General features: G+C 42.6%; 1 protein-coding gene across 3 annotated transcripts in view; it reads left to right on the forward strand.

Annotated features, from left to right (window-relative positions):
- The window catches only part of aco1 (aconitase 1, soluble), a 72,530-nt gene that overhangs the window by 12,038 nt on the left and 48,179 nt on the right, over positions 1-12,313 (forward strand). The gene's annotated exons all lie outside the window — the stretch shown is intronic.

The following is a 12,313-nucleotide window of genomic DNA, read 5'->3' on the forward strand; positions in this document are numbered from 1 at the left end:
CAACCTCCTAAACCCAATGCATGCTTCCTTTTTTTTTTGACCAGAGCCTCAATATCTCTTGTCAGCCAAGGTTCCCTAAACTTGCCATATTTACCATTCACCCTAACAGGAATATGCTGCTTTTGAACTCTTGATTTCATACTCTTAAAAGCCTCCCACTTGCTCTTCATTCCTTTCCCTCCAAGCAGACTAATCCAGTCAACCTCTGCTAGATCCTCTAATTCCCCCAAAATTAGCCCTGCTGCAGTTTAGGACCCTAAACTGTGGGCCTGTCCTATCCTTTTCCATCACTGTCTCAAAACTAATAGAATTATGATCACTAGAGCAAAAGTGCTGACTGCCACTTCAGTTACTTGCCCTGCCTTGTTCCCCAAGAGGGTCCAGTATTGCACCCTCCCAAGTAGGGTATATATTGACTTAGGAAACTTTCTTGGACACATTTCACAAATTCCACCCCGTTCAGGCCCTTGATATTCTGAGTAGTCTAGTCAATACTGGGGAAATTAAAGATCTCTCACTAATAGCACTACAGCACATAAACAGGCCCTTTGGCCCATCTAGTCCATGCCAGCCTGGTTTTCTGCCTAGTCCCATCTACCTGCACTCGGACCATAGCCTTCCATACCTCTCTCATTCATGTACCTATCCAAACTTCTCTTAAATGTTACAGTTGACCCACATCCACCACTTCTGCTGGCAGCTCATTCCACACTCGCACCACCCTCTGAGTGAAGTAGTTCCTGCTCAGATTTTCCTTAAATATTTCAGATTTCACCCTAAACCCATGACCTCTAGTTCTAGTCTCACCCAACCTGAAGGGTGAAAGCCTGCATACATTCACTCTATCTATACCCTCATAACTTTGTATACTTTTACAAGATCTCCCTTCATTCTCCTGCACTCCAGGGAATAAAGTCCTAACCTGTTCAACCTACCCCTGTAACTCAGGTCCTCAAGTCCCAGCAATAGTCCAAATTTTCTCTGCACTCAAGCTTATTGATATCTTTCCTGTAGGTAGGTGACCAGAACTGCACACAATACTCTAAATTTGGCCTCACCAACATCTTATACAACTTTAACATAACATCCCAACTCCTGAACTCAGTTCCCTGATTTATGAAGGCCAATGTGCCAAAAGCTCTTTATGACCCTCTCTACCTGCGATGCCACTTTCAAGGAACTATGGATTTCTATTCCCAGGTCCCTTTCTTCTACCACACAGCTCAGGGCCCTACCATTCACTGTGCAAGTTTTACATTGGCTTGTCCTCCTAAAGTGCAGCACCTCACACGTCTGCATTAAATTCCATCAGCCATTTTTCAGCCCATTTTCCCAGCTGGTCCAGATCACTTTGCAAGCATTGATAGCCTTCCTCACTATGCCTCCAGTCTTGGTGTCATCCGCAAGTTGCTGATCCAGTTTACCACATTATCATCTAAATCATTAATGTAGATGATAAACATCAATCGACCCAGCACCAATCTCTGTGGGACACCACTAGTCAGAGGCCTCCAATCAGAGAGACAACCATCTGCTGCCACTCTCTGGCTTCTCCCACTAAGCCAACATTGAATCCAGTTGGCTACTTCATCCTGAATGCCAAGCAACTTAACCTTCTGGAGCAGCCTCCCAATGTGGGACTTTGTCAAAGGCCTTGCTAAAGTCCATATAGACAACGTCCACTGTCTTCCTTTCAAATTTTCCTGGTAACCTCCTTGAAAACCTATTAGATTGGTTAGGCATGACCTGCCATACACAAAGCCATGGTGACTATCCCTAATCAGGCCTGCTCCTCAAGTTCCCGCTGACTGCTGGGGCTGTGAAAGACTTGTTTAGCCTCTCTTGATAGAACAATCCTCTCATTCCAGGAATGAATCTCTTTTGGACTGCCTCCATTATTATTATATCTTTTTTTTAGTACCAGGAACCAAAACTGTGCACAGTATTTGTCATTAAGGTTGAAGCCTATGGAATAAAAGGGTTACTAACAGCATGGATAGAAAATCCATTAACTAACAGAAAAGAGTAGTAGTGAACAGTTAATTTTTAGACCAAAGTGTACAATGGGGTTCCCCAGGGGTTTGTACCCACATCTTTTCTTCATATACATTCATGCCCTATTTCCAAATTTGCAGGTGACATAAAACTTTGAAGTATTACAAATTGTTAAGAGGACAGGAATGGACTTCAAGAGGATGTAGGCAAGCTAGAAGAATTGGGTTGCCTATGACAAATCAAAGTTAACATAGAAAGATGTAGAATGTTACATTTTGGTAGAAAGGGGCAATATGAACAAGAGAGCACAATTCTGTAAAAAGGCACAGAAACATGGAGATGTAGGGGAGTGGAAGAATCTGCATAAATTGTTGAAAATCCAATTTAAAAAAAGCATCTGGAATCCTGGGCTTTATAAATAGAGGCATAGAGCATAAGAGTAAGAAAGCCACGATGAACCTTTATAATAACAGTGTTTCATCCATAGAGAAACAAAGGAATGCAGATGCTGGAATCTAGATGAAAAATGCTATGGTGCTGGAGAAACTCAGCAGGTCAGGCAGCATCCGTGGAGAAAAACAGGCAATCAACGCTTTGGGTCAGGACCCTTCTTCAGGACTGAAGATAGGAAAAGGGGAAGCCCTAGTGGCCTTGGTGCGGTCATGGTTAAGGGGTAGGTTGGAGGAAGTGTCCGAGTGTTGGCATCTGGCCTTTGTAAGGTAGAGGTCTTCGCCCCCAGCCCTCTTCTTCCACCTGGACTCCCCAACTGGGCCTGTTACCTTCCCTGGACCTATCCCTACACCACTCTCTGCTCTTCTCACCCCCTTCCTCCCCAGGGTCTCCCTCCCTCCAGGCTTCGCCTTCTGTTGTCTCTGCTTTGTTTCTTCCCCCCATCTACTTCAAATTCTGCACCCCACCTTGCACCTCCACCAGCCCACTCCCAGCCCCCCTTATCCCCTCCCCCTACCCTGCTCCACCTCTCTGACATCCACCTCCTATCTTACATTGCACTCTTCATCCCTTTAACACTCCCAACCCCTCTAACCCCTTTCCTCTCACCAGCCCAATCCCCCTACCCCCCCCCCTTCCCCCCACCCTTCCCTGACATAGGTGCAACACCTGGCCCTACACCACTTCCATCCAGGGACCCAAACAGTCCTTTCGGGTGAGATAGAGATTCACCTGCACCTCGCTTAATATCTTCTACTGCATTCGGTGCTTCAGGTATGGCCTCCTCTACATTAGTGAGACCAAACGCAGACTAGGTAACCATTCCACAGACCACCTGCGCTCTGTCTTTAACCACAATCTGCATCTCCCCATTGCCAGTCACTTCACGTCCCCCTCCCACACTATCACTGATATGTCAGCCCTCGGCCTCCTCCACTGCCAGGATAATTCCAAGCGCAAACTGGAGGGACAGCACCTCATTTTCCTTCTTGGAACCTTGCAGCCTAACGGCATGAATATTGAATTTTCCCACTTAAAGTAATTCCCTCCCCCCTTCGCCACAAACCTCCCCCACCCCCCCACCATGCTTCTTCTCTTCCCTAACATCTCTTTTTTCTACCACCGTTTTTTCTTTTTTTCTTCCTTCTATCCTTACCTTTGACCTGTGCCCCAGTGGAACTGTTCTTCCCTACTCCCTCCTGTTTTACTCCACAGGCTACTCGCCTGTTTTACTTCACGGATGCTGCCTGGCTCAGTGGTTCATCCATACTTTGAGTACAGTTGGCTCTTGATTATTGAAGGGTGGAGTGGAACACCTCCATGGCTAATGCAAAAACAAAGATAATGCAAAGGATCCCACAGCAACAGCCCATCTCTGGTGACCGGGTTATAATCCAATGACCTGCAATACCTATCCACGCATCCCCTGCACCAAGAAACCAGGCCATACTGTGGATCTACCCGCAGTCATCAACATAGACAAGTCCAAGCAGGTGTACACCTGCCATATCTCCCATAGAGATCTTTCCCTCCCTCTGTAACTTTGAGTAGTACCTGTGTCAGGCCCATGAATGGCAGGCAGTGCTGGCCTTCTGTGCTTTACCAGTGCAACTTCTGCTCGGAGACAAACAATAATCTGATGCTGCCACAGCTTAGGTGGAACATTTGCCAGAAACAGCAATGTTGCCTTTTATCCACACTGCATAATGGATTGGGTGGTGTCCTGAAGATGCTCACGTCCACTGTGCAGCAAAGGAGTTGCTTTTGCACGTGAAGGTTGAGACCAAGCTGCATGCAGTCAGTTCACTCTGATTTGCCCCTGACAGCAACAACCACCTGAAAACTCCCTGTTACCATGCCCAAAGTTGTAATGGGTTAACAAAATAGGAAAATGTCAAGTTGCACCTATTCCTGCAGCAGAGTCCACTGAGCTGAGCAGGATTAAACCTAGAAGTTCAGGCTTTTTTTTCCCTTTGCATTTTAACTACAAGCTGGTAAATTGGCCTTTGCATACGAAGAGATAACTTTATCGTATTTAGTTCTGGGCACCACACTTTGGGAGAGATGTGAAGTGCTATAAAGAAGGCAGAAGAGATTTGCAAGAATGGGATGAAGAACTTGTTATATACATAGATTGACTGAAGAAACTGGGGGGGGGGGTGGGGAGCTGTTTGTTTTAAGAACGAAAGGGATCTTATAATGGCATTTAAAATCATGATCATTCTGGACAGGGTAGGTGGAGAGGAACTGTTCCCATTGGCACAAAAGTGAAGAACCAGAGGACACAATGAAGGTGATTGGCAAAAGAACCAAAAGGCACATCAGGAAAAACTGAGTCAATAAGAACTGGAATGCACACCAGAGGGAATAGTAGAGGTTGATTCAATCATGGTGTTCAAGAAGGATCTGGATAAGTAATTGAAAGGAAAAAAACTATGCAATGCTTTGGGTGGGGTAGGTGTGGGGACTGGTACTAGCTGGAAAACTCTTGCACAGAGTCAGTAGAGATTGATGGACTGAATGGTTTCTTTCCATAATGTGACTTTTCCATGTCAGCCATTATTATTTTGAAGATTTTGTTTTGCTGCTGCAATGGCTTATAATTTTCTATTTAAGTTAGAGAAAGAGGCAGTAGTTTCCAGTAGTTCAGTCCAGATGAAGGGTCTCAACCCGAAACATCAACTGACTATTTCCCTCCATAGACACTGCCTGTCCTGCTGTATTCCTCCAGCATTTTGTGTGTTGCTCCAGATTCCAGCAGCTGCAGTCTCTTGTGTCTTCAGTATTTCTATTTAGCCAAACTAGAGGGCATCAATATAACATGGTCACTAAGAAAAACAAAAGGTAATAAAAGAAAAAAGTTGAAATAAGTTTCATGGGGAATGGCTGATTGAGTAGTACAGATGGATTAACGGGGAGATTGTATGAGCATTAGAGAGAGGGAAAGGAATAGAGGGTTATGCGGTTGAGGGTTGGATTGGAAGATGCTCGAGTGAGGTTGGCAGGGACTGACTGGGCTCAATTGCTTGTTTCTGTGCCATTGTCTCTAAGCACCTCTGAAGTTATGTCCTTAAAGTCCAAATGATCCTCATCCTGCACCCCTCTTCCCTTAGTTCAGAAATGACATTTTCTAATTGTTGTCTCTCATTTCAACAAGCATCAGATTGAAAGTAACAAATTTCTTACTAGTACAGTTTTATAAATTTCCTATAACATCCCTACATCCCTACTCCTATGAAGGATGCTAATTTAAAGCTGGCAGTTGGAGCCTGGGCTGGTGTTAGGAGGAAATATTTCAAAATTGCAATGCTTATATAACATCTACAATGTACTAAAAAGCCCCAAGGTGTTTTTCAACATTTGGACCCATAGGGCAGCTAAGCAAAAGCTCAGTCAAAGTAGACTTGGGGACCACCTTAAGGGAAGAAAGAGAGGCATAAAGTCTTGAGGAGAAAAGTCCAGAGCTTGGGACCATGAGTTAAAGGCATGATTGGCAATAGTGGAGCTATTAATTTCAGGTATGCACGAGAGTTCCAGTATTAGAAGGGTGAGAAATCTTGAAGGATTGTAGGGCTGGAGGAGATTACAAGGGTGGCCATAGGAGTGTGCTTAGAGGTGGGAGGCACAGAGAGATTTGGAGAAAAGGGATAAGAATTTTAAAATTTATGGGAGTCGATGTAGGTCAGCAAGCAAAGATATACTAGGTAAATTGATGTTGCAAGTTAGGATCCAAACATTGTTCTGGTTGACTTAAAGATTATGGGGTTGCAAGGTGGGATGCTCTCTTGGATTGCATTGGAACCGTTAGTCTAGAGAATTGCCCAAAGGGCATGGTAAGAAACTACAGGATTGCATTGGTGTTGTGGTGCTTCTGGATATGTAGGAGAGCTTGAGGGGCAGGGCACAACTCTATCTCAGATAAGACCCTCCCTTGGTGTAATCCCCAAAGGCACAAGGGAAGTTTCTAGTCTTATCAGTATGCATGTTAAGGAGTACGCTTTGTTTTAGTGGGTTATCTCCTGTGTTTTGTGAGGGGATGTATGAAAGAAAAGATTATATTTCTGCTACGTCTCTCAATATCTCAGGACATCCTAAAGCACTATATAGCTAATAAAGTGTTTTTAATCATAATTGTGTTGTGAGAAAAACAGCAGCCAAAATGCACACAACAAACAATGCTTCTGTAATGTGTTATCATTACTGGGTGCTTTAGCAGTTTGGTGTCAGTCACACAAATTTGCAATTGTGTCCCTAACCAGCATTAGAAAAAAAATCTTCAAAAATAACAAAAGCACCATTGCCTAATGTATCTCTTAACACCCTTCCTCTCAAATTGTGGCTTTTTGGCTCATGCTAATGCATCGTTGCCAGAGTTGTGGAATTGGCTGATGTTTAATGCGTTAATCTTGCTATTGCATCATAAATGTATTAAAAATAATCTTGTATAATTACGATAGGACTTAGTTGTGGAGTGTTTTAACTTTTCCATAATTAAAGGCAAACCCATAGCTTGATATGATAATTAGACAGCAAAGCAATCATTGCTGCAGATTGCTGAGAAAGGATTGTTTATTTTGTTTTCAGTTGTTGGCTTTATTAATGATGTGGAAACTGCTGTAATTGAGATGTTTCTACCGTTCATGCGTACGTGTTTACACTCATCTCAGAATATGCCTTTTTATAGCACTGATTTACGGAGTAGTTCTTTATGGATACAATAAACATGTATGTCCTTGGAGAGAAAATAGTTATAATAGTTCCAGTTTAGTAACAGCTTTCCATTATAAAATCCATTGGTACTTACTTTCAAAAAGCTGCGAAGAATCCCATTTTTATTTTGTTATGGGATATTTTACAAGCAGCATTTATCGACCATCCCTAATTCATTTTGATAAGGTGGTAGTGAGCTGCCTACTTAAGCTGCTGCGGCTTTTACAGTGAAGGTCCTCCCAGAATGTTCATTAATTTTTGGGGGTGGGGGGTGGGTTCCAGCATTTTGAGCTGATGACAATGAAGGAATGCCAGTACATTTCTGGTGGTGGGCTGGGGTGTGTTCCAGTGATGGTGTTGACAACTCTCAAACTCATTGTTTATGTATAGATGATACACACTTGTGGAGGGGCAAGGGAGTGTTCAGAGTGGCAGATGGAGTGCTGATCAAACAGAACTATTAAAGTATTATGCATTAGCCAGTATAATATTTATGCTTTGCATCATCCAGGGTCAATATTTAGCTTAGCATATTGGAGGAATGTAGTATGACAGATTCACCCATTTCAAAATTGCTCAAATGTTAAACTTGATGTTTGCATTAATCATATTTGAAGAAGATTTTTAGAATTACTTTTAACTTTATGAAGAAGATGTTTGCTGGCCCCACTAATTACAAGAGATCTGCCTTCCAATAATTTAGCTTTGGTTTTGGTCCAACAATTTATTTTTAGTTTTTTAATTTCACAGTGCTTATCAAAACTTGCTCATTACTAAGAAATAGAGCTCTCTAAGGGTACCCAGTTGTCTTCTTCAAGCATTCCAGAGATGGGTATGGTCAATATAATCATTTAAACCAGTGAAATACCTCCTCTGCTTCAACACAATGCCTCACTCCTTTGCATCTGTCTATGATTTTGATATTTCTTTATCCCACATTTCAACATGGGTCTTATAACCCCTTAGTAATTTTGATCTATGCTCATGGAGAGCTTGACTGAGATTTTACAAACATATTACATTTGGGACTTTTAACAGCCGGTGAATTCTATTCCTTTGCTCTTTTTTTAAAGACCATTTCTTGCAGCAGTGGAATAGACATGCTCTATCTACTTTTTAATTCTTCTGTAATTCTAGCACATTCAATGCGATGCCTCCATCAAGCATATCTTTCCCTCCCCTCCTTTTTCAGCATTCTGAAGGGACTGCTCCCTCTGCAACTCTCTGGTTCACTTTTGCATCTTCATCAGCATCTACTCCCCTTCCGTCTGCACCTTTACAGGCAATCATAAGAGGTGCAACACCTGGTTCCTTCCACCTTCTAGGGACCCAAACAGTCCTTCCAGTGAAACAATGATTCATTTGTATCAGTTACAATCTAGCATACTGAATGGGGTGTTCACAATGTGATATCATGTACTGCGAAGGAACCAAATTCACACTGGGTGACCATCTCCGTACAGTCCTCACCTTCAAATTGCCTATCACTTTAACTTCCCATGCCGCCGACCTTCCTGCCTTTAATCTCTTGTACTATTGCAGTGAAGTCCAGCATAAGTGGGAAGAACACCATCTCATCTTCCAACTAGGCACTTAGGATTCCACATAGAATTTGGCGATTTCAGATAATTAGCCCCTCTACTTTATATTAAAACCGGCCTGTCCTGATGGAGGTCATCAACTGCAATGTTAGCTTCTTTTTTCCCTCTCCACAAATGCTGCCTGAATTGCTGAGTATTTCCAACATTGTTTTAATTTCAAATTTCTATTAACAGTATTTTTTGGATATCAGGGTTCTAGCTTTCTTTTTGTCTCTCTCAGCCATTATTAGTCCACTTCTATTTGCATCTCCTCTGGACAGATCAGCTGCAATGAACAAGTTTTTGCTACTCTTTCTCAGCAGGCACCACCACTTTCAATGTCATTTGGTCTCTCTTGGTCTCCACTCTGTCACAGAGGTTCCCTTTGTCCTGTCTAGACAAAACCCACATCCCTTCTCTGCGACTTAAATATTTTTAATTTCTAACTTTTCCTTATTCTGTTGAAAGGTAATTGAATTGAAACATTAACTCTTGTTTCTATCTCCACAGATGTTGCCTGACCTCCTGAGTATTTCCAGCATTTTCCATAATCTAGTTTTGCAATTCCTGTTACCTGACCTCCAGCCTATATTTGTTTTTTTTTGTTCGTAAAATCATAGAATTGTTACAACACAGAATGAGACAACCCAGTCAGTTCCTGTCCCCTATATTTTTCCCATGTTCTGTTTTGTGTGTCTACCCAATTCCCCTTTTGAAGACACTGATACAGTTTCCACCAGCCTTGCAGGCAGTGAGTTCAAAATCGTAACTATTCGCTGCAAAATAAAAGTTTTCCTCATAATCCCTTTGTACTTTTTGCCCAAATTTTAAACCAGTGCTCCCTGGTTGAATAAGCCACTAATTGGAATGGCTTCCCTTTGTCTGCCCTATCTAAATCAGTCATAATCTTACACATCTCAATCAAATCTCCTCTCAACCTACTTTATTTTTAGGAGAATGAATCTAGCCTCTCCATTTTCACTTTTTACAATAAAACTCTGATAATCTGGCAACTGGGACCTTGGTGCCAGATTGGCAATTTTCCAGATTGTTGGATATTACTCCTAGTCGTACACTAACACACTTTTTTTACATGTTGCACAGCAATATAATAAATTTTCTATTGAACCAGGTGAATTTAAAGGGAGTGGGAAATGGGGCCTTGAGTTCAAAGGGAGAGTGGGAAATGGAGCCCCAGTGAGTTTATGGGGAAACATGGAACTATTAGTTTAGAAGGAGCATGGGAAATGGGGCCTTGGTGAGCTTGAAAGGAGTGTGAGAATGAGACCCCGGTATGTTTAAAAGGAGCAGAGTCAGGTGAGCTAGATCCCAAACCATCAGGACTTCCAAACAATAGGATAGCGGATTACCTGAGTTTTACTGCAGTTAAAATCACTTATCCCTGGAACTGTTCTCATAAATCTTTTCTGCCCTCTTCCTAGTAGCTTCATATCCTTCCTAAAGTATAGAGGTCAGAACAGAACACATTATCCTGGTTGCAGTCTATCAATGTTTTTAATAGGCTAAGCATTCCATAAGATGATAAGACATAGGAGCAGGATTGGGCCATTCGGCCCAACGAGTCTGTTCTGCCATTCAAACATGGTTGATTTATTTTTCCCTCTCAATCCCATTCTCTTGCCTTCTCCCTGTAACCTTTGACACCCTTACTAATCAAGAGCCTATAAACCTCCTCTTTAAATATACCCAATGACTTGGCCTCCACAGCCGTCTGTGGCAATAAATTCCACAGATTCACCACCGTATGGCTAAAGAAATTCCTCCTTATTACTGTTCTAAAGCAATGTCCTTCTATTCTGAGTCTGTGCCCTCTGGTCCTAGACTCTCTGGAAGTTAACCTTAAGGGAATCCTGCACTAAGACTCCCAAGTCCCTTTGCACCTCCGATTTCTGAATTCAATCCCCATTTATAAAATAGTCTAAGCCTTTATTCCTTCTCCAAAGAGCATGACCATACACTTCCCTACGCTTTATTCCATTTGTCACTTCTTTACCCATTCTCCCAACCTGTTCAAGTCCTTCTGCAGACCCCCTGATTCCTCAACAATACCTGCCCCTCCACCTATCTTTGTATCATCTGCAAACTTGGCTAGAAAGCCATCAATTCTGTCATCCAGACCATTAACATATAATGTGAAAAGTAGCAGACCCAACACCGACCCCTGCGGACCCCCACTAGTGGCAGCCAACTGGAAAAGACCCCCTTTATTCCCACTTTTTACCTTCTGCCAGTCAGCCAATCTTCTATCCTTGGATGTTTAGCTCCCAGCTGTGATCTTCTTTCTGCCACAACTCTGATGCCCACAACATCATACCTGCCAATTTCTAACTGCACTATAAGCTCATCTACCTTGTTTCATGTACTGTGTGCATTCTAGTATAATGCCTTCAGTCCTGTGTTCACCACCCCTCTTCTCAAATTTGTCTCCATGTTGCCTGAAGTTAAATTCTTACCCTTTTCTAAACTTTCTGTCTTATTTTTTATTCTGGAGACGACAGTAACCTCTTCTGTGCTCTCCTTCTGTTTTACTTTATCTATACTTCTCCAATCAGTTGAACCCACCCACCCATTATTTAGTTTAAAGCCCTATCTATAGCCCTAGTTATACAATTCGCCAGGACCCTGGTCCCAGCGTGGTTCAGGTGGAGCCCGTCCCATTGGAACAGCTATCTCCTTCCCCAATATGGTGCAATGTCCCACAAATTCAGACCCACTTCTCCCACACCAATCTTTGAGCCACACATTTAATTCTAATCTTATTGACCCCGTGCCGAGGTAGCAATCCAGATATTATTACCTATTTTTTCAAAATTTTAAATTAAATTTTTAAAATTTTATTTACAGTGTGGTAACAGGCCCTTCCGGACCAACGAGTCCGCGCCACCCATTTTAAACCCAAATTAACCTACCCGTACGTCTTTGGAATGTGGGACGAAACCGGAGGACCCGGAGGAAACCCACGCAGACACGGGAGAACGTACAAACTCCTTACAGACGGCGACGGCAATCGAACCCCGATGGCTGGCGCTGTAATAGCGTTGCGCTAACCGCTACTTTTTAATTTAGTCCCTAGCTACTCAGATTCCCTCAGCAGAACCTTCTTCCTTGTTCTACCTATGTCAATGGTACCCACATGGACTAAAACAACTGGATCTTTCTCCTCCCATTCCTTCCTTGTTTGTGTACCATGCCTCCAGTTTTGCAGTTTATTTTTACCCTCTTCATTGGTCACTGTTTACCACACTTTCAAGCCTTGTTTTACCTACAGTTTTTGAAATGTAACCATGCACACCTGTGTTTAAGTCAATAATGTATAAAAATTCAATAGTCTCAGCACTGAATTCTGGGAACTCCACTGTCCACCATCCTCCAATCTGAAAAACAACAGTTTATATTACCCTCTGCTTTGTGTCTGTAAGTCATTTTCTGATCCATCCTGTTACTGATTTCTTTAATTCCATGAGCATCGATTTTGCTAACCACTTTCTTCACTCTACCATTGCCAGTTATGTCTTCATCCGTCTAGGGTTTAATCTCTGGAATTCCTCCTTTACACT

This window comes from Pristis pectinata, chromosome 7, assembly GCF_009764475.1.
Source record: "Pristis pectinata isolate sPriPec2 chromosome 7, sPriPec2.1.pri, whole genome shotgun sequence".
NCBI classification, from domain to species: domain Eukaryota; kingdom Metazoa; phylum Chordata; class Chondrichthyes; order Rhinopristiformes; family Pristidae; genus Pristis; species Pristis pectinata.